General features: G+C 37.3%; 1 protein-coding gene across 2 annotated transcripts in view; it reads right to left on the bottom strand.

Annotated features, from left to right (window-relative positions):
* LOC122812957 (probable G-protein coupled receptor 142) overlaps positions 1-22,536 on the bottom strand; it is a 309,644-nt gene that overhangs the window by 222,511 nt on the left and 64,597 nt on the right. The window contains exon 2 of one of the 2 annotated variants that reach the window (XM_044085037.1): positions 16,742-16,945. The exons of the other annotated variant lie outside the window; for it this stretch is intronic. The gene's annotated coding sequence lies outside the window, so the exon portion shown is untranslated. The remainder of the gene's footprint in view (positions 1-16,741; positions 16,946-22,536) is intronic. 2 annotated transcript variants of the gene reach the window in all.

The following is a 22,536-nucleotide window of genomic DNA, read 5'->3' as shown; positions in this document are numbered from 1 at the left end:
AGCCTTGAACCAGGTTTCTGTTACTACACAGATATTGATATTCTTCATACTGAGGAGAGCCTCGAGTGCGTGCATCTTGAGGTTTAGACTTCTGGCATTGAGCAGCATTACCCTTAGTTTCTTTTTCCTTGTGTTGTCTAAGGAGGTGGGTTTGTCTTTTGAGCCTTGCCTAAAAAAGGCACTATGGAGGTGGCAAGAGCCTTGGCCAGTATTTAAAACCCAGGGGTGACAGGTGCAAACCGTCCCTAGCGAAGCAATGTGGCTTGTCAAGCATGTCATCCCAGGCTGACAGACACTGGAACCCCTTTGAGTGACACCAATACTTTAGCCAATTGTTGAAATTGATAATTTTGTCTTTATACTGTGGTATCATTCTTGGTGAGGGTAAGATGTTACTCAAGGTCAGTGTCATACCGGCATGGGCCACATGATCAGAGAGTTCCTCTATGTCTCTTTTCATGTAATCCAGGGAGGTACATCTCAGGTCATTCACACCAGCATGGACAATGATGGCGTCATATTTGTACTTGCTTTGAAGTGACCTGAGTGCTTGTGTTATGTGGAAGATCCTGGCACCTGACAGGCAGCTTACAGTGACCTTCTCCTTGTTCAGCCTGGTAAGCGGGACGTCAGTGTGTCTGACAATAGAGTCACCTATTACAAGTGTATTAGGTGTGTTGTTTAGCCTTAAGAGCTGTGACTGTGTGGCCCATTGACTTTGTGAACTATGTGATATGTGGGTATTGTTGTGTGGTAGTGGTTGCTTAGATGTCTGCTTTGGAGGTCTCTGTTGCTTCGGCAGATTTTTATTTAGAGCCTCTGAGTATGTTTTTGTGTGTTTATGTGTTTGGTTTGCTGTTGTGATAGGTCTATGTGAGACTGGATTTGTGGGGTGTGTGATTACCTTCTCCTCCAGACTGACCATGCCAGTACTATGTTTAGAGAGCTCAGCCTCCAGTTTGGCTATATAGTTGCATCTCTCACATATATTTAAGCTTGTTGGGAAGAGGAGAGGGTGGTCTGTGTACATAAGGCAGTTGTAACATTGCCTCAAGATTCCCATATTCTCCAGCTGGAATGGAGAGTAAACCTGAAACTGACTTTTGGACATGCCAGAATAGTATACGGAATTACTTTTTGACTTGATCAAAAAGGACCAATAGGGAGCCAAGTACTTAAAGGGAGTATAAAGAGGGTGTAGTGCTTTAGTTTATTAGTGCTTACTTATAAGACACTTATCCTAGCTACTGCTGGGTTTTAGAAGGAAAATAGTGTTTACTTTGAGATTTGGAACAGTTCTAAGGGAAAAAGTGAAGAGCAGAGTTTGTGGAGCTGGGAATAGTTTAAACCTGATTAAGTGGCGCTGCCCGATGCTGTGCTATGCGCAAAAACACACAAAACTGCGCAAAAGAGGGTTTTAAGAGAGGGGGTTCAAGGAGTTTGGAATTGACCCAAAACGGCCAATAAAACTACAGTTTCTAGACAGTAACCACTCCCACAGGGGCAGGCAGGCTGTTCAGTGTTTACCACTGCCACTGATGAACACAGAGACTTCCCTTTATCCCAAGCAAGCAGTGGCCTCCAAGAAACTTACAAACAGTTTCAGAACAGCAAATCTGTAGCTGAACTTTTTTTTAAATTTCAGAAAGTGGGAAAAAAGCAAGATTTTTTTGTTTTTTTTGTTTTGTTTAAAGATAGCAGAGTAGCAACAAGTTAGAACAGTGCAATAAATGACCCCACACTTGAGTGCTAGGCCAGAGACAGGTAAAATGGAAGTTTAAAAAAAAAAACAATTTTAAAATAAGTGCAACACAGGAAATGCAGTAAACAGGCTCTAGATGTGTTCTAAATACAGTTTCTAATACAGATATCAAGTTTAGCAAGCTGGAAAATGCCAAAAAGTAGGCCGCAATGCAGAAATCTTAGCAAATAATCTGAAGAAAAATACTTAAAATCTCAAAAGTGGCTCCTTTCTTCTTTCAGCGTTTTCTCCTCTTGGTGGGTGCTTCACCAACAGCCAACAAGTCTGAAAAGATGCCAAAACCACGAGGCAATCGGGTTTTAAGAGAGGGGGATCAAGGAGTTTGGAATTGACCCAAAATTGCCATTAAAGCTACTGAATTTGATTTCTTCTGCAATTGGAATTATTCAGTTAGAATGCATTTGCAGAACAAATGTATCTTTTAGCAAGTCTTGCAAATCATGACTTTCACATCTTTTGTAGATTTAAATGATGTAGTTGTCCGTTATTCAGAATGTGGATGCATTTCTTGCCTATTGTTAATATCAAATGATAATTTTATATGCATACATATTGTAATAGCCGTGCCCTAGCCCAGCAATCAAGGAGCCTCAATCCTCACCACTAACACTAGGGAGGTTGTCTTCGAGAAGAGGAAAGGATAACTAATATACACAGTAAAGTACAATTTCCCTTAAGTGCACACAGAGATCACAGTCAGTCTGGGGCTGGTTGCTCCTTTGTTCACCAGGTCCCCAATAAGACTCTCCACTGGCACAGCTATAAGGTCCAAGTCTCAGCCTAACTGGGCAAGCTAAAACCTCCAGTACCCTCTCTGTCCAACCAGTGCTTCATGTCTCTGCCCAGTTAGCTGATACATACACACACACACACACTTTGAGAAGAGGTTATGCATCCACACAGACTTTCCTGAGAAAAGGCTGGCACAGGTTATCCAGCTGTGCCCCTATTACCCAGACCATAAGGTAGTAATTCCTGCCACCACCCAGTTAATTATCAGCTACTAAAAGGCCCTTAAAAGGGTGTCCAATTATTACTGTCCAATATTATAATCCAATGGTAGTATGACTAATCAGTATCAAGGCTTGTTGGAAGGGCTTATTACAATAAACTATAAACATATAATGTACTCTAAAGCATACTGTATCTCTACATAAACCAGCCACAGGTAGAAGGTTTTAAAAATATTTAATAATAAATAATTAAAACACAAGACAAAACTACTACACCACAGAGATATCTATGGGTTCAGAGATCACACAGCAACTTAAAATAATACAGTAGTACGGGTCTGATTTCAAAGAAAAATGCCTAATTAATCTTTACTAGCTTTAACTATTCCTACAAGAAATCACAGTGCTAAAACTTACATATGAGCTTAGGCAGAGTGCTGAGTTAGATATCCAAGATCAAAATGCTATCAGTTTCTCGCTGAACAATAGTTTTTAAACACTAACCAACAGCTCTGCTGAGGCCCTCCCAAATTACATCAGTTTGGTACTTGGGTTTTCTCAGGCCACAAACTGCATTATTTTAGCAAGCTAACACCTACTCAGAAACTTACAACAATACAAGGATTTTCACATATACACTCTAGCAGAAACCAGAGCAGTAAAGTGCCATCCACATGTAAATTCTGGCCATAAACTTTAGCCTTAAAATAATGGGCATGAAACCTTCATCCAGACCCACTGGAGCCAAATTCTAACATGAAAGGGTCACAACGTACTTCACTGGGCCAGTAGAGTGCAATGTTGTCACATATTTTACAGTTCCACTTTTCACAGTATTCTTTTACACTCAAGAAAACATGCCTGTATTTTACATTTATTTACAAATGCCAGAATTATATATCAAATTCTATTTGACTAGGCTGGCAGCCTTCACCCATCTCTCCCCAGTCGTCACATATATGATAGATATAGATATAAATGCGTTAGATATAGATATAGGTACATATAGACAGACGGATATACTTCGACAAAAAGGGATGCTTTTGAAAACTGAATAAATGCCTGTGTATGGCATACAGTCATGTTGTCAACAATGGGAAATTCCAAGGTATTAATTATTAATACTAAATGCTTCCAAGAATACATGGCACATGTTAATGCAGGAAAAAGAAAGGAGTACAATATGGCATAGAGTCAGGAAGTGGAACAGGTGCTTGTACAAAATAGAGATAGCGCAGAGAAAGAAAAGTGGGGTTTAAGTCCCTTTTTCAAAGGATAGGGATTGTAGTGTTTTGGTTAGTTTAGTTGCTGTAGTGGGCCTGGGCCTGCTCATACCTTAAATAATGTGTACAGGTCTAGAGGGTACTTGAGGCCATATAAGGAAATGGCCATTGGATTGGTTGCAGTATCCAGGTGAAAACAACCAGAAGTTTGCATGAGAAGGATGAGAAAGGTTATGACAAGAAACTAGACGAGCTGGATGTTTTTCAGTAAAGACCACAAGAGATGGATGGATATGGCATGGGTACACAAAATCATGTCACGGACTTGTGAATAAGTCACCCTGAACAGGAAGCACAGAAGGGAGTGGAGTGGAGTGTAGGCAGCAGATTGTAGTGACTAATTTTCTCCTGGATCTGCAAACATATTGCTTCCCAGAGAGATCTGTAGACCAATAGTAAAGATTACCAGAATGGATTGTAGTAAAGGGATCCATGAAAGCATTCAGAAGGAAATATAGTTGGTTGAGGTGAGTGTAGCAGAAATTAGTGCAAATGGGAATGTAGAACATTAAATGCACTTTACAGGTACACTAGATTTATTGTCTACTTCTGTTTTCAAGCAATGTAATGTTATGTAATTTACCTACCTACATCACATGAAAGTGGCGTATTACCTAAAGACATATAAGCATACAGTTGTCCTGTGTACCCGCCTAAGGAAAACAGTCACATTGCTGTGCAGTTTGCCAGTAGCACTCTGTTGATAGCATGACAGTTTAACTCCATTATGTAAATAAGAAAATGACCTAGCTGAAAGTGTTCTTAAAATGTAATAAGTGAATACTGTATTTGATGACTAGAACCATTATTCAAGAAATCACTGACAAATCCCTTTTTAAAACAGAATAAAGTCAGACTCATCATTGATATTGTTCTATTGAAAGTTGCTACGAAACCAAGTACTGCATAATTTTTTACAAATACATCTGCATGATGACCGCCTCCATAGAGACATTGCTCTGTTATCCAGTAATGAAGCACGTCACTTAAATATCTCTGAGAAGACTCATCAACCAGCTGTGTGTGTCTGCAGGGCATCTAATGATTCTGAGACATTTTATAATGAAATCTGTGGCAAAACAATCATAATAAACAACTCAGATGGACAGATAACAGTCTAAATGGTCATTTTATTGAGAACATTTTGTATTTATAAAAGCAGCACTTTAGAAAATATCCTAAAAGTCAAGGATTAGGAGACAATTTGCTAGCTTCAGGAACACTGATTACAAACGCATCTGTGCTCTTTAAAACTGCATTCAGTGGTTGGAATGACTGGTGCATGCCTTTTTGATTTTATTAGTAGAAAACACATGAGTATAATTATTGTATCATATCTTAAAATAAATTAATGAAAAATGTACCTGCTGCATTAGTTTTTAAACTCTTAATGCTTTACAGAGAAACAACATTAATTAAACACAATAATATGTATCACTTCATTAATGATGTTAAAACATATTAAAATCTATTTATGTCGATAATTATTAAAATTTATTAGAAAAATTTCAGATACTCTAAGCAGAAGTTAAATCATTCCTAAGTTGCAAAGTCTAGGTAACGTTAAATGTCAAACCGACTGCCTGTTTGAAACTCTGTTCATACCTTGCTTGGATACTCAGTGGTATAAAAGTGTCAATAATTTGAGGGCCTCTGAATATTAATAAGATCAGTGAACAGAATGGACTGAATAACAAGTTTATGCTTTTCTAATCTTCATGACTTAACTGCATGCATCTTCTCTTAGACGTCTATCAAAGATGATGTATAAGTATGATGTAATACGGACACTGACAGAGTAAGAACATATTAGGCTAAACAAAGTGCATCATTTTATAAGTAACACCCTACAAGTGCTGTCAGGTGTTTGGAAGACCCACAGAAATCTACATCTGTTCTAATGGTAATACATTGCTAATTATGAAACCATTTGGAATTTTGGAGTTTTTGCATATTGTGATCCCTACATTTTAACATAGGTTTTTGAGATGTACAGAATGAAAAATATTAGTAGCAATATGCTTCTTAAGACAAAAAAATAGATTTTTGTTTGCATTCATTTATACTATTTTTAGCACAAACTGGAAAAAAAAAATATATATATATATATATATATATATATATATATATATATATATGGATCTAGTACTTATGCTCCAATGCATAAATCATCGAACTGCTATTAACTGAACACTAACCACCGAATACACAGTAAAACGAAAACATATTCCACCAACTCACTTATCACTGAAAAATAACACAACGGCAGATAATTGCAGCAAAACTCAAGTAAATCCTGTAGCGTAAGCACAAAACACACATCCTATGTACAAAGCTCAACACTCGCGCTAACAAAAAATAATAAACACAGAATTCAGTTTACAAAGGCTTTACTTATGCATTGTAAGTAGATAACGAAGTGTAACAAAACTGCTGTTCATATTTGCAAGAGTGCCGGTCGCACTACAGTGCAGTTAAGGGAGAATTCCCTTTTCCCCACTGTAGTGCGACCTCGGAGTGAGAATATAAAAGTAGGGGGGGGGTGCAGGGGGGGCTTGCCCCCCTGCATAAAAAAAGATTTAGTGGTTTTGTTACACTTCATTATCTATAGGATTCACTTGAGTTTTGCTGCAGTTATCTGCCGTTGTGTTATTTTTGGTGATTAGTGAGTCGGTGGAATATGTTTTTGTTTTACTGTATATTCGGTGGTTAGTGTTCGGTTAATAACAGTTCGGTGATTTATGCATTTGAGCATAAGTACTAGATCCATATATATATATATATATATATATATATATATATATATATATATATATATGTATTTTATATATATATATTTCGTCTTTCTTAATGAGTTATCTGCAACAAGAAGTTTTAAAAAAAGGCTTCAGTCTATATACAGATAGTAAGAGTAATAAGATTTATTAAGGGTTCAGTTACATGACTTCATACTGAATAAAGTTTAGATAGTCTAACAGTATTTGTATGGTCACATTTATATATTCCCTCACAATTAAAGCAGTATAATTTTGTTGAAGTATTATAGGTATGTTTGTTTAACAGCTTTTACACTGAATAACATTTTAATGTGGTAGCAAGAAATCTTTGTGGAAATTTAAACATTCCCATGGCAAATGTCCTGAAACCTGTAAACAAACATGTCTGAAAAGACTGTAAATAAACATTTGCTCATTCCTTGTCTAACAACTACCTTATCCAATTCAGGTTCACAGGGAAGCCAAGCTTATCCTAGCAGCCAGTGTGCTTAATGCATGGATCCAGAGCTGTATAAGACAGATGCAGTGAAATGGATGGGTTTCAGGTAACAGTGTATTTGTTTTATACAGATTATTTATTCATAAAGTTGAAAAATTAGTTAATCAGCTGTGGTATACCATTGTCAAGAAAAACAAAGGAGATTAGTTTACTTTCCGTCAAACAGAGAATAGCCAGAAATGTTACTGAAGAATAAACTACACAGAACGGTAATAATGAAATGTACAATCGTAACACAGTTTGAAGTGGGAAAGGAACATATATTTATTTATTAGCTTATATTTTTTTTGATCACACACACACACACACACACAGACACACACACTGGTCCATCTGTATTTGTTCAGAAAAACTTAACCCAGCACAAACAGGTAGCTTATTCTTAACTTGAATTTCTCATTTTGTAGAAGTGATGATCGTAAACTTCTCCATACCTGAGGAGCAAATAACTCTGTGTAACATTAGTATGGCTACGAGCACATGCAGAGGAGGTCCCTGTGCTATTACATAAACCCAGACAAGTCCGTAAACTCTTCAGTATGCACTAGCCCATGCCCATTGAGGACTCTGATCAGTACTAGCAAAAAACTACGATCACTCATAAAATCATCCAAGGCCAACTTTGAGAGAAAAATCGGAAAAGACACAAAGACAATCACAAGGCCTTCTTTAGCTATGTTAGAAACCTGGGTGGAAACTCCCAGATATGCTCAGAGTTAGTCCAAATGACACAAAATACACTGAACCCACTGACATTGCCAACATTCTGGCAGACAGGTTCAGTGCAAATTTCTCTCCCCCCTCCCCCCCAAAAGGAGAAATAACTATCCCAGCAGAGTGTAGCCTCTAACATCTCAGATGCCCAGGTGAGAGCCGCCCTCTCTAAGCTAAAAACACAGCATCAATGGGACCGGACGGTGTCCCAGGCTGTAATGCTACATGAACTCAAGAGGAACTAAACCCACATAAGGCTGCTGTTTAATCTTAGCCTTACTACAGGATCGTGCCCAAAGAGTGGCGTGCGGCGACAGTGGTACCACTTCACAAGGCGGTGCTTCTCACGGACCCTGGAAATTACCGCCCCATAAGCTTGACGAGCCTGGTCTGCAAAGCTATGGAGAGGATCATTATGGAACTCATAAACAAAGACATTGCGGACCTACAGACATTGGATCCTACCCAATTTGGCTTTGTCAAAGGCAGATCCTGCCTTTTGAACTTGATCGACTTTTTTGAAACAGTCACTAAGGCCATTGATGAGGGTAAGGCAGTTCACACAGCCTACCTTGACCTTGCAAAAGCCTTTGATACAATACCCCACTCGGGCATCATAGACAAACTCACCAGCTTAAATGTAAACCCATATGTCACAAGATGGGTTGCAAACTGGCTCAAGGACAGAACCCACAGGGTCAGAGTTGCTGGAGCTATGTCAGACTCTAAGCCAGTCTGGCGGTGTCCCACAGGGCTCAGTCCTGGGACCCCTCTTGTTCGGCATTATTTTTCTGAGGTACAGGCAAACATAGGAGGATTGTGGCTGACAAAGTTCGCAGATGACTGCAAACTGGGCCATAATTGATACTCCAGCGGACACAAACATCCTTCAGAGAGGCCTCATAGAAATGGATAATTGGTGCCAGAGCCATGGCCTTAAGCTGAATGCCAAAAATGTATAGTCATACCCTTTGGGAAAAACAGTACTCACAAATTACCACATAGGTGGTAATCCATTGGCACGGAAGAGGTAATCAGGGACCTTGGGACCCAGGTTGACAGTAACCTCTCATTTGACACTCACATTGCCAAAGTGGTTAGGAAGACCTTCTATATTGCCCACCTTATCATGAAGGGTTTCGCATCTAGATCAAGAGAGGTCATTGTACCCCTGTACTCTTCTCTTATCAGGCCAATGATTGAGTACAATGCCCCATTTGGGATGTATCTTACCCGTCACCTGCAGCAGTTGGAAAGACCCCAAAAGTTCCTCACCAAGAGGATAAAGGGTCTTAAACATATGTCATATGCTGCCCGACTGAAAAAACTCCAGCTCTATTCAGTCGCATACCGCCTACTCAGAGGTGATCTGTGCCTGACGTACAAGGCCATGTCCAATCCAGAATTAATGCACATGCTCCACCTCAGTAAATCCAAATCCACCAGAGCCACGAGAGCAAGAGACTTAAACCTCAACACAGAAATAAATAGGACGTGCTGGAGGGACAGATTCATAACCCAGAGGCTCCCTACACTCTGGAACAGAATCCCAATCCATGTTAGGCAGAGCCCCTCACTGACTCTATTCAAGAGAAATCTTGACGAGTGAATGGGAGATCGTAAGTTTACCCCGGGGGTCATCTCTGTGTCACTACTAGACAGAGGCACAGTAAACTAAACCCTAAAAGGGTGTAGTATTCTCATCCTAAGGGGTGGTGAAAGCCACACACACTCTGGCTAGGCTTATAAATGCCCTAGGGCAGATAGCCTAGTACGAACCTATGAACCTATGAACCTATGAACAAGACAAAACTACTACACCACAGAGATATCTATGGGTTCAGAAATCACACAGAAACTTAAAATAATACAGTAGTACAGGTCTGATTTCAAAGAAAAATACCTAATTAATCTTTACTAGCTTTAACTATTCCTACAAGAAATCACAGTGCTAAAACTTACATGTGAGCTTAGGCAGAGTGCTGAGTTAGATATCCAAGATCAAAATGCTATCAGTTTCTCGCTGAACAATAGTTTTTAAACACTAACCAACAGCTCTGCTGAGGCCCTCCCAAATTACATCAGTTTGGTACTTAGGTTTTCTCAGGCCACAAACTGCATTATTTAGCAAGCTAACACCTACTCAGAAACTTACAACAATACAAGGATTTTCACATATACACTCTAGCAGAAACCAGAGCAGTAAAGTGCCATCCACATGTAAATTCAGGTCATAAACTTTAGCCTTAAAATAATGGGCATGAAACCTTCATCCAGACCCACTGGAGCCGAATTCTAACATGAAAGGGTCACAACATGCTTCACTGGGCCAGTAGAGTGCAATGTTGTCACATATTTTGCAGTTCCACTTTTCACAGTATTCTTTTACACTCAAGAAAACATGCCTGTATTTTACATTTATTTACAAATGCCAGAATTATATATCAAATTCTATTTGACTAGGCTGGCAGCCTTCGCCCATCTCTCCCCAATCGTCACATATATGATAGATATAGATATATATGCGTTAGATATAGATATAGGTACATATAGACAGACAGATATACTTCGACAAAAAGGGATGCTTTTGAAAACTGAATAAATGCCTGTGTATGGCATACAGTCATGTTGTCAACAATGGGAAATTCCAAGGTATTAATTATTAATACTAAATGCTTCCAAGAATACATGGTACATGTTAATGCAGGAAAAAGAAAGGAGTACAATATGGCATAGAGTCAGGAAGTGGGACAGGTGCTTGTACGAAATAGAGATAGCGCAGAGAAAGAAAAGTGGGGTTTAAGTCCCTTTTTCAAAGGATAGGGATTGTAGTGTTTTGGTTAGTTTAGTTGCTGTAGTGGGCCTGGGCCTGCTCATACCTTAAGTAATGTGTACAGGTCTAGAGGGTACTTGAGGCCATATAAGGAAATGGCCATTGGATTGGTTGCAGCATCCAGATGAAAACAACCAGAAGTTTGCATGAGAAGGATGAGAAAGGTTATGACCAGAAACTAGACGAGCTGGATGTTTTTCAGTAAAGACCACAAGAGATGGATGAATATGGCATGGGTACACAAAATCATGTCACGGACTTGTGAATAAGTCACCCTGAACAGGAAGCACAGAAGGGAGTGGAGTGGAGTGTAGGCAGCAGATTGTAGTGACTAATTTTCTCCTGGATCTGCAAACATATTGCTTCCCAGAGAGATCTGTAGACCAATAGTAAAGATTACCAGAATGGATTGTAGTAAAGGGATCCATGAAAGCATTCAGAAGGAAATATAGTTGGTTGAGGTGAGTGTAGCAGAAATTAGTGCAAATGGGAATGTAGAACATTAAATGCACTTTACAGGTACACTAGATTTATTGTCTACTTCTGTTTTCAAGCAATGTAATGTTATGTAATTTACCTACCTACATTACATGAAAGTGGCGTATTACCTAAAGACATATAAGCATACAGTTGTCCTGTGTACCCGCCTAAGGAAAACAGTCACATTGCTGTGCAGTTTGCCAGTAGCACTCTGTTGATAGCATGACAGTTTAACTCCATTATGTAAATAAGAAAATGACCTAGCTGAAAGTGTTCTTAAAATGTAATAAGTGAATACTGTATTTGATGACTAGAACCATTATTCAAGAAATCACTGACAAATCCCTTTTTAAAACAGAATAAAGTCAGACTCATCATTGATATTGTTGTATTGAAAGTTGCTACGAAACCAAGTACTGCATAATTTTTTACAAATACATCTGCATGATGACCGCCTCCATAGAGAGGCATTGCTCTGTTATCCAGTAATGAAGCACGTCACTTAAATATCTCTGAGAAGACTCATCAACCAGCTGTGTGTGTCTGCAGGGCATCTAATGATTCTGAGACATTTTATAATGAAATCTGTGGCAAAACAATCATAATAAACAACTCAGATGGACAGATAACAGTCTAAATGGTCATTTTATTGAGAACATTTTGTATTTATAAAAGCAGCACTTTAGAAAATATCCTAAAAGTCAAGGATTAGGAGACAATTTGCTAGCTTCAGGAACACTGATTACAAACACATCTGTGCTCTTTAAAACTGCATTCAGTGGTTGGAATGACTGGTGCATGCCTTTTTGATTTTATTAGTAGAAAACACATGAGTATAATTATTGTATCATATCTTAAAATAAATTAATGAAAAATGTACCTGCTGCATTAGTTTTTAAACTCTTAATGCTTTACAGAGAAACAACATTAATTAAACACAATAATATGTATCACTTCATTAATGATGTTAAAACATATTAAAATCTATTTATGTCGATAATTATTAAAATTTATTAGAAAAATTTCAGATAGTCTAAGCAGAAGTTAAATCATTCCGAAGTTGCAAAGTCTAGGTAACGTTAAATGTCAAACTGACTGCCTGTTTGAAACTCTGTTCATACCTTGCTTGGATACTCAGTGGTATAAAAGTGTCTTAATAATCTGAGGGCCTCTGAATATTAATAAGATCAGTGAACAGAATGGACTGAATAACAAGTTTATGCTTTTCTAATCTTCATGACTTAACTGCATGCATCTTCTCTTAGACGTCTATCAAAGATGATGTATAAGTATGATGTAATACGGACACTGACAGAGTAAGAACATTTTAGGCTAAACAAAGTGCATCATTTTATAAATAACACCCTACAAGTGCTGTCAGGTGTTTGGAAGACCCACAGAAATCTACATCTGTTCTAATGGTAATACATTGCTAATTATGAAACCATTTGGAATTTTGGAGTTTTTGCATATTGTGATCCCTACATTTTAACATAAGTTTTTGAGATGTACAGAATGAAAAATATTACTAGCAATATGCTTCTTAAGACAAAAAAATAGATTTTTGTTTGCATTCATTTATACTATTTTTAGCACAAACTGGAAAAAAAAAAAAAAATATATATATATATATATATATATATATATATATATATATGGATCTAGTACTTATGCTCCAATGCATAAATCATCGAACTGCTATTAACTGAACACTAACCACCGAATACACAGTAAAATGAAAACATATTCCACCGACTCACTTATCACTGAAAATAACACAACAGCAGATAATTGCAGCAAAACTCAAGTAAATCCTGTAGCGTAAGCACAAAACACACATCCCATGTACAAAGCTCAATACTCGCGCTAACAAAACATAATAAACACAGAATTCAGTTTACAAAGGCTTTACTTATGCATTGTAAGTAGATAACGAAGTGTAACAAAACTGCTGTTCATATTTGCAAGAGTGCCGGTCGCACTACAGTGCAGTTAAGGGAGAATTCCCTTTTCCCCACTGTAGTGCGACCTCGGAGTGAGAATATAAAAGTAGGGGGGTGCAGGGGGGCTTGCCCCCCTGCATAAAAGAAGATTTAGTGGTTTTGTTACACTTCATTATCTATAGGATTCACTTGAGTTTTGCTGCAGTTATCTGCCGTTGTGTTATTTTTGGTGATTAGTGAGTCAGTGGAATATGTTTTTCTTTTACTGTATATTCGGTGGTTAGTGTTCGGTTAATAACAGTTCGGTGATTTATGCATTCGAGCATAAGTACTAGATCCATATATATATGTGTATTTTATATATATATATATATTTCGTCTTTCTTAATGAGTTATCTGCAACAAGAAGTTTTAAAACAAGGCTTCAGTCTATATACAGATAGTAAGAGTAATAAGATTTATTAAGGGTTCAGTTACGTGACTTCATACTGAATAAAGTTTAGATAGTCTAACAGTATTTGTATGGTCACATTTATATATTCCCTCACAATTAAAGCAGTATAATTTTGTTGAAGTATTATAGGTATGTTTGTTTAACAGCTTTTACACTGAATAACATTTTAATGTGGTAGCAAGAAATCTTTGTGGAAATTTAAACATTCCCATGGCAAATGTCCTGAAACCTGTAAACAAACATGTCTGAAAAGACTGTAAATAAACATTTGCTCATTCCTTGTCTAACAACTACCTTATCCAATTCAGGTTCACAGGGAAGCCAAGCTTATCCTAGCAGCCAGTGTGCTTAATGCATGGATCCAGATCTGTATAAGACAGATGCAGTGAAATGAATGGGTTTCAGGTAACAGCGTATTTGTTTTATACAGATTATTTATTCATAAAGTTGATAATTAGCTAATCAGCTGTGGTATACCATTGCCAAGAAAAACAAAGGAGATTAGTTTACTTTCCGTCAAACAGAGAATAGCCAGAGGTGTTACTGAAGAATAAACTACACAGAACGGTAATAATGAAATGTACAATCGTAACACAGTTTGAAGTGGGAAAGGAACATATATTTATTCATTAGCTTATAATTTTTTTGATCACACACACACAGACACAGACACTGGTCCATCTGTATTTGTTCAGAAAAACTTAACCCAGCACAAACAGGTAGCTTATTCTTAACTTGAATTTCTCATTTTGTAGAAGTGATGATCGTAAACTTCTCCATACCTGAGGAGCAAATAACTCTGTGTAACATTAGTATGGCTACGAGCACATGCAGAGGAGGTCCCTGTGCTATTACATAAACCCAGACAAGTCCGTAAACTCTTCAGATCTATGATTACACTGAGCTGCTGGGCCTTTCTATGTAATTTATGTCTCCATATCCAAAATGGGCATTTCCTCTTTGTTAAGTATCTTTATTTGGATATCAGAGGCCTTGAATTAAATTGACCAAATGTTGACACAGCTATACAATCTCAAAACAAATTCTTTGTGAAGGTATTGCTAATTTATTACAGTAGTTTAATGGCAGTTATTAGAAAAATGTGGAATTATGGTTCTTAATTATAATTGCTTCCACCTAAACCTAAAGAAAAAAAAACAGTGGAGTGTGATTTAGCCCTTCTGAGTTTCAGGGAAATGGTAGCATTTCTTGGAGGTTGCCAGATAAAATGCCAATCTATTTCTACCTTACTTGAAAAAAAAAAAGACAGTGATACACTGAATCAGTCCTAGAAATAAGAACAACTAAGTATTCAAAATGGTGTATGCTTTCATTGTTTATGGCTTCTTTGATTCACCTTTTTGATTACTTGTTAGATCACCTGGCTTATATTTCAATCCCCATTTTCTTTTAATAGCTTCCTTATCTGCAAACTGTATTCTGAATGAAAAGGTACATCTCTGTTTCACTGCTGTATTCTGCTACTTCTTCAAAGACAGAGCGTTCCGTTCATCTCTGCAGGTCACAACACAATCTGATTTTACTTCCTTCATGAAAAGCTGTGTGTTTTTGCATGAAGGAGGTAAATGGAATATGATATTGAATCTTTATGGAATGGAATGAGCACTGTATCCAGCCTCTATGTGGTAACATGTAACATCAATCTGATACGACTGAAGATTAGAGCCAGTTGATTTATTGTAATGCCATCAATTTCTGGTAAGCCTCCATCCAGATAACTAACAGGGTCAACACATTTTAATGTCATTTTACATTAAATAGTTACCCCTCCATTCCGTCATGTAGATGTTTTGCTTTGGCATCTCTCTACTTAATATAGCAGCTGCAGAGTTGTACCATGTTAGGATAAGTGTCTCATCAAACCAGTGCAAGTCAATCAAACTGCAAGAGGTAACCTGTTGATTACATTCTTTCTTGGCATGCAATCCCTTAACTGGTCAAGCTTCTATATCTATATCTATATCTATAGCTACATCAATATCTGTTTCTATGTCTATGTTTATATTTATATCTAAATATATATCTATATCTACAGCTATATCATTATCTATCTATCTAGCTATCTCTCTATTTATCTATCTAATTATATGATTGCAGTTAGATCAATTGAATATTCATTTTTACCAACTGATCTAACTGCTGCAGTTTTATGTCAAATGTCAGGTATGTCAAGAGTAGGAATCGTTGAAGTTGAGTTTGATGGGAATGAGTGTTAATGTTAAAGGGTTAGAAGTGCTTGTGTGAGTGTTTGTGTGTTAGGGTTAGAGAAAGGGTTAGGTAAAGGGATAGGTTTAGTGTTTTTTTGTAAGTGATTGTTTGTAGGTTAGAGTTATAGTAAGTCTTAGTAAGGGAGGTAGTTTCAGTGTGTGCACAGGTATAATATATGTGTCTGAGTGTCTTGTTTAGAGGTGCTGTTAGGGAAAGGGTTTTTCATAAAATTATGTGTAGGGTTAGAGTTAGGGGCAGGGAAAGGGTGGCATTATAGTTAGCACACATAAGTAAGATGGAGCAGGTGGTCAGAGTTCCATCAATATATGAGATACACAACAATCTGTGAGACATAATGAAAGGAATCAATGGAATTTCATGCTGAAGAGTAAAATCTCATCATAGATTTCCCTTACTGCATAGTTACCTTACATATATAAGGTCAGTTTATATAAACAAACTCAGTAAAGTTGTTGGGCATCCAGCATATTTGTTACTTGGAATGAGCTGGGGTATTTACCTGTTCTAGGCTCATATTTCTATACTGTTTTGCCTGGACGGATGGGATTTGTAGAGTTAATATTTAAATGAGCAGAGACTTACTTCAGAGCTATAATGATTCAGACCTACCCCTACTGACCCACATTACAGGTTTTGTACTAAATAAAAATGCATAACGGTACACACAAACATACCTTTGCACATATATACATACATATAAATTAGAAAGAAATTCAGAGCTTTCATTGTGAGAAAGATGTCCATCTGACTAATCGCTCATCCTTGTAATGTAAGTGATTTCATGTGAGTTTACCTGTTAATTGTACTGTGTGTTCCAATGGATTTAGTAGGGGTCATTCCTAGTGATTCCTAGGGTAATAGTTTTGGTCTGATGACAATTGTCTTGTTGTTCAACTTGTTGATGGATGGATGCAGTGCGAGAGTGTTGCCCATTCCTCTGGGATTTTCCAGGTCAAGGACTTGGGTCCAATAAAAGGGATGATAAGCTTGAGACTGCCTGTTTAAAAGAAGTAAATATCTGTGAGTAAAAATAATGGAGCAGTATTCTCATGGATATACATGTGCTAGAGTTATATAATTTAATAATTGAGGTATTGATTTTATAATTCATTACTTTATCAACTGGTAGTCTGGGGTATAATCATAACCATAAAGGTGGTGACAACTCTGATATCTTTAATTTCTGCTCCATTGCCATTCTTTCCCCCATCTCTAAAATATTAGAGAAATGTATCCATACACAGCTCATAAGTCATCTAGTAAAACACCAATTGCTTCCCCCCCACTCAACATGGCTTCAGGCCTGGACATAGCACCAATGCAGCCCTCATTTCCTTCTTAGACACAGTAAATAGAGCTTGCGATGCTGACTGCTTAATTTCTGCACTCTTTCTTGGTTTATCAAAAGCATTTGACACCATTTCCCACTCTCTACTGCTTACTAAACTATCTAGCCTTAGCCTATCATCCTCCACCCTACAGTGGTTTATCAACTATCTCAGCAATAGGCAGCAATCTACCAGATGGCAGCACTCCTCCTACACCCCTTTCATTACTACTAACATAGGTGTTCCTCAAGGCTCAATTCTGGGTCCCCTCCTTTTCAGTATATTTGTCAATAACTTTCATAATACTTTATAACACACAGTACTGTCATCCAATATGCAGATGACTCAACCATCATCTGCTCCTAAAAATCTGTCACTGAGTTACAGCATCTTACTCAAGAAGCATTTACCTCTACTGAGCACGGGATGTCCCAGAATCACCTCGTCCTTAACCCCAATAAAACAAAACTCTTATTATTTACCCTCCACAAAATCTAACCCTGTTGACAAGACTATTTTTACTGTTAGTTCCCATAATAACACTATCATTGAAGTTGTCCCTAGTACCAAATTGCTAGGTGTCATCATTGATGACAAATTAACTTTTGACCTTCACATCCACAACAACATCAAACATAACCATCAAAAGCTGGGTGCCTTATATAGGCACAACAATTTCCTCAGTCTCTCTGCAAAAAAGGCCTTGGCCTCATCCTTCCTACTTCCAACCCTTCTATATGGAGCCCCCATCCTCACCAACCTACAATCCTCCTTAAAAAATAAGCTGGACTCTTGTTACAACAAAGTCGCTAAATTTGCTTCAAGCGCAAAATATTCTACCCACCATTGCTTATCTCTGTATCAACTAAAGTGGATAGAATCCCCCCACCACCTTACTTACGTACAATTAACTACAGCCCACAAGATAATCTTTCAGAATGAAAGCTGCCCTTCCCTCACATCCATACTGACCATGTACCACCCCAATCGCCATCTCAGGTCTGAAAACAAAATGTTATTATCCATTGAGAAACCTAAACTCTCAGCTGGCCAAATTCTGTACTCTCATTCTGTCTCTAAGTTATGGAATAATCTTCCTCCTTCACTCAGGACAATCAGTAACCCTGCTTCCTTCAAAAAATCCCTCAACTTACATTTTTCCTCTCACTGTCTATGCTCCTGTACCCCACCAAATAACCCCAGCAACTGATTTCCTTCTCACTCCCGTCTTCTCCTCTGTACCTTTCTGACTCATTTCTGTCACCTCGACTAACTCTGACCTATCACCAGCTTTCTACACAGAAGTCAACTCTGCTCACCTTAGAACTTAACTTTTACATCTAAAGCTGACTGTAATACATTATTGTCATTTCTGCCACTACTTTTCCTCCTGTGTCACACTACTGCCCATAACACTTGATCCTATCCATTAACACAGTTTTACTCTTGCATGTAGTTAAGGCTTTTTGTATGTAATTAATGGAATGACATTGTCCTATGTTTCAACTTCATGTTTTACTTTTGTATGTATCAACTTTGTTCTATTACTTATGTATGTATTACTGTGGAGCTTATGTATGTAATACTTTGGAGATTTTCTCCCCGGGCCCCCACTGAAAATGGGCTCTTCCTAGGCCCAGTGGACTTTCCTGGTCAACAAATGCAATGAATAAATAAATAAATAAATAAACAAATAAATAAATAAAAATAAATAAATAAATAAATAAATAAACTACTTTATTTAAGCTGACAAGTCTAGTGAAGCTACTGGGTGAATAACTGAGTGGCTATTTTGGTTTAATCTTTGACAATGTGGTTAGAGTTTTGCATGCTGGATTTAAGGGAATAAGAAGGTGAACTGGAAGATGGTAAATATTTTGACTAGAGACCAAGGAATTGATACTGAGTGGCAGAATAATAGGCTTTGCATCTACATGGTCAGATAATTAGAGTACTGGGTTATAACTTAAGAAGGATTTAAGACCAGCTTATCTACAGAGTTGACAATTAAAACAATTATTTTTTTCTACACCAGATGAGTAGTATGAAAAGGATGAAGAGACAAGAGGAAGAAACTAAAGATGTGCAGAGCTCATATTTGAGAGACTGAAATACAGATGGTTGTGCATAAAAAAACAGTTTTCACAGAAACCAGAGAATGCTAACTGGTAAAGGTGGGGTAGACATCTGGCCCTACTGGTTAAAGATTATTGAAGTACCCATTATATGAATCTGCCTAGTCCTAAAATATTATTTATTTAATGTTATGTTACCTAGAACAGGCTCACTGAACCAAGGATCACTTACTGAGGAGGCCTGAGGCAAAAAGATCCATTTATTTCACACAAAAACCATTAAGGAATAAGCTACGTACAGACAACCAATGCTAACAACAGAAATAATGAGTTAACAAACACAGCAAACCGAGTATCTAGGAAACAGATTCAGGATGGTTCAATGGCTGCTGTACATACAGGTCAAGCTTAGGTAAAAGGTATGTAAATGTATGTTACACCAGTAAGAATGTGATGATAATTAACAACCCTGCAAAATCAGTACCAAATGCCTGGACTGGACTGGTTACATATGTGACAAGGTGCCCACAAATATAAAACTACTTCCCCGTTTCCATGCCGTAAACAATCTGCTTTGCATGTTTCTTGGGTTGTGCATTTTGCACTTCTTTGTTCATCAGATGACAGACATACATTGCTTATCTCTCACATGCTCTATGGTATTACAGAAAGGAAAGCTTTATCTGAGTAAGGTGGTATGAAATCTAGCACAAAATTATTATTAGACCTTAAAGAATATACTGTGTTATTATTGTTAAAGGTGAAGCTTTCTGCAAAATTAATTTTATGGACTAACAGGTATTATTTATATCTGCCCTTAAAAGAACCATGTACAGTATTGTATATTAGCCCAGTCTATGGCTTATTTCTTTTACATGGACTCAGAGGATATGTAAATTCAGGTGGAAGTAATTTCAGTTCACTTTTAGATTAAATGCTTCAATTTCCACAAGATCAGCAATGGCCTATGATCAAAACATGCTTTCCAAACAGCTGTGCTACTGACAAATGACTCCATAGTCAGATTTTTTTTCAGTAATTACAGAAGGATATAGGATATCTTCCCCTTTCTTTAACAATAATTGTTTTGTTTTTCCCCTGTGGTGGGAGAGATGGGTAAATAGAGGAAAGGTTACAGGTGGGATAATATTTAACACCATTGTTTGTTTTGTGGACTTACTCTTCTTTTGGTAATTACGTTAGCATGAACAGAAATACACATTTGCTGAGCTGAAAGCTCTGCTCTCCTTTTAAGTAAGCTAGTATATATATATATATATATATATATATATATATATATATATATATATATATATATATATAATACACTCTGCTTAATCGTTTCATGAAAACCAAATGCATGTCCTTTGCTCAGCTTTCGTCGAGTTGACAAAGAGTTGTTTTGGTATAAAAATGACGGTAACTGCTATTTTACTGTAATGCAGTACATTATGTGTAGATTTCTAAAGCAGACTTTACTGACAAAAGAAGAAGTATGAGTTTTAAAAACAATTGTCTTCTTAAGAAGTTCACTTGCATCTGTAGCTACCTTGTTTGTACTTGGCTCTGTTCAGCTCCATAGAATTGCTTTTTTTGCATTTTGCATTTTTTTTTTATTCTTGCATATGTGACAGTAGCATGTTTTTTGAGTTAATGTAATGGCCATGCTGTCATTTAGTTGATTCTGTTACTTTAAAATGAGGGCTTATATGGATTGTAATGTTTTCTGAAATAGTGTGCAAATGTGGTGCAATGCTACATTGCGTGATTTCTTGAACTTTGAAACTTTGGAACTTAATGTAAGCAAGAGTTTATTGCAGTATATTATTGTAATGTGTCCTGCACCAAGGCTAGCCACCCAGTGGTATGAACATTGCTTCTAGATTACTGTCCCTGCTGAAGTGATACCCTGACCCCATGTCCAAAAATGGGAAAAAGGAGTTGTGGATGGATGGATGGATGGATGGATTATTGTAACATGCTTCTGCCTCATATCTTAAGCTGTATTTTTCTAGAAATTTCAAGAATACTTGATCTATTGTATTCTTTTTGTGTATATAGCATGAATGTATATTTTTTATTGTATCCAGTTTCAGATTATTTTATTGTTAACGAGCTTTACTCCTTGGGTCTCCACTGACAATGTTCTATCTGCCCAGTGGACTAACTCAGTTAACAAAAGGCAAATAAATAAATAAATGTATATAATGTTTCCTCCAATAGGTGAACTGGCATATTTTATATCGTAAATTGCTGAAATAACAAAAGCATATCTGATATTTTTGCTGCTGCATGAAAGTTCTTTCTGGCTGTTTATGTTTCTAGTACAAGTTCAGTTTGCAATTTTGCTTGTTTTATGTGTTTGATGTGCTGATAAATTATGCACAACAGTTGTATAAGACATTAGATTGCAACTTCAGGACAGTTTGCATTCATATCTTTTGAGTCCTTGAGGAGTGAACCACTGAGATCTGCCCTCAGTGTGTTTAGTGAAATACCTTCAGATGTATATACTTTTCCACTAAGTATAGCCTCCTCCCACAGAAAAGTCTATGCCTAATACACATGATGGCTCATTACTCACCTTGAACTAGAAGATTCTGCAGAGCACCTGGTGTGGATTGCTTTTATGTCCCATTGCACATTTACCACTGTATTCTCACATGTGTTTTGTACAACTCAAATTTGGAACCTGCTATATAATAACACTCTGTCAAGTGAAGAAGCCTGTTGATATTAACAGCTTCTTTTTTCTCTGCCTCTCCTTTTAGAATAATTTCTATTGTGGTCGTGATTAACAGCATTCCAGTTTGAAATATTAATGCAAACTTCATTGTACTAGACACTTTAATATTGCTTTATCACTGCTTGACTTTTGGGAATCATATATATCCATTTGATGTAAAACTTGGTTATTCAAGCCAGCACAGAGGGAAATTTCCCCATGATGTCAGTGACCAAAAGTTGATTAGAAATCCTGTAGCCAGAGGGCTAAGTAGTAAGGAGTCAAAATGTTGATGGCCTTCTCTAATTCTCCTAGAGAGTGTTGGTGATTTTGATGTTAACTTAGTAGGCACTGATAGGCAAGAATGCATTAGTAGACATTGAGTTGCATAACTCAGGAGAGCTAGCTGGCTTCCTAAATGGGCAGCAACAGCATGTCAGTGAATGCTCAGTGATGATTG

Source organism: Protopterus annectens, chromosome 10.part0 (genome assembly GCF_019279795.1).
Source record: "Protopterus annectens isolate FY-2018-M chromosome 10.part0, PAN1.0, whole genome shotgun sequence".
NCBI classification, from domain to species: domain Eukaryota; kingdom Metazoa; phylum Chordata; order Ceratodontiformes; family Protopteridae; genus Protopterus; species Protopterus annectens.
This window is presented reverse-complemented; position numbering and strand designations above follow the sequence as displayed.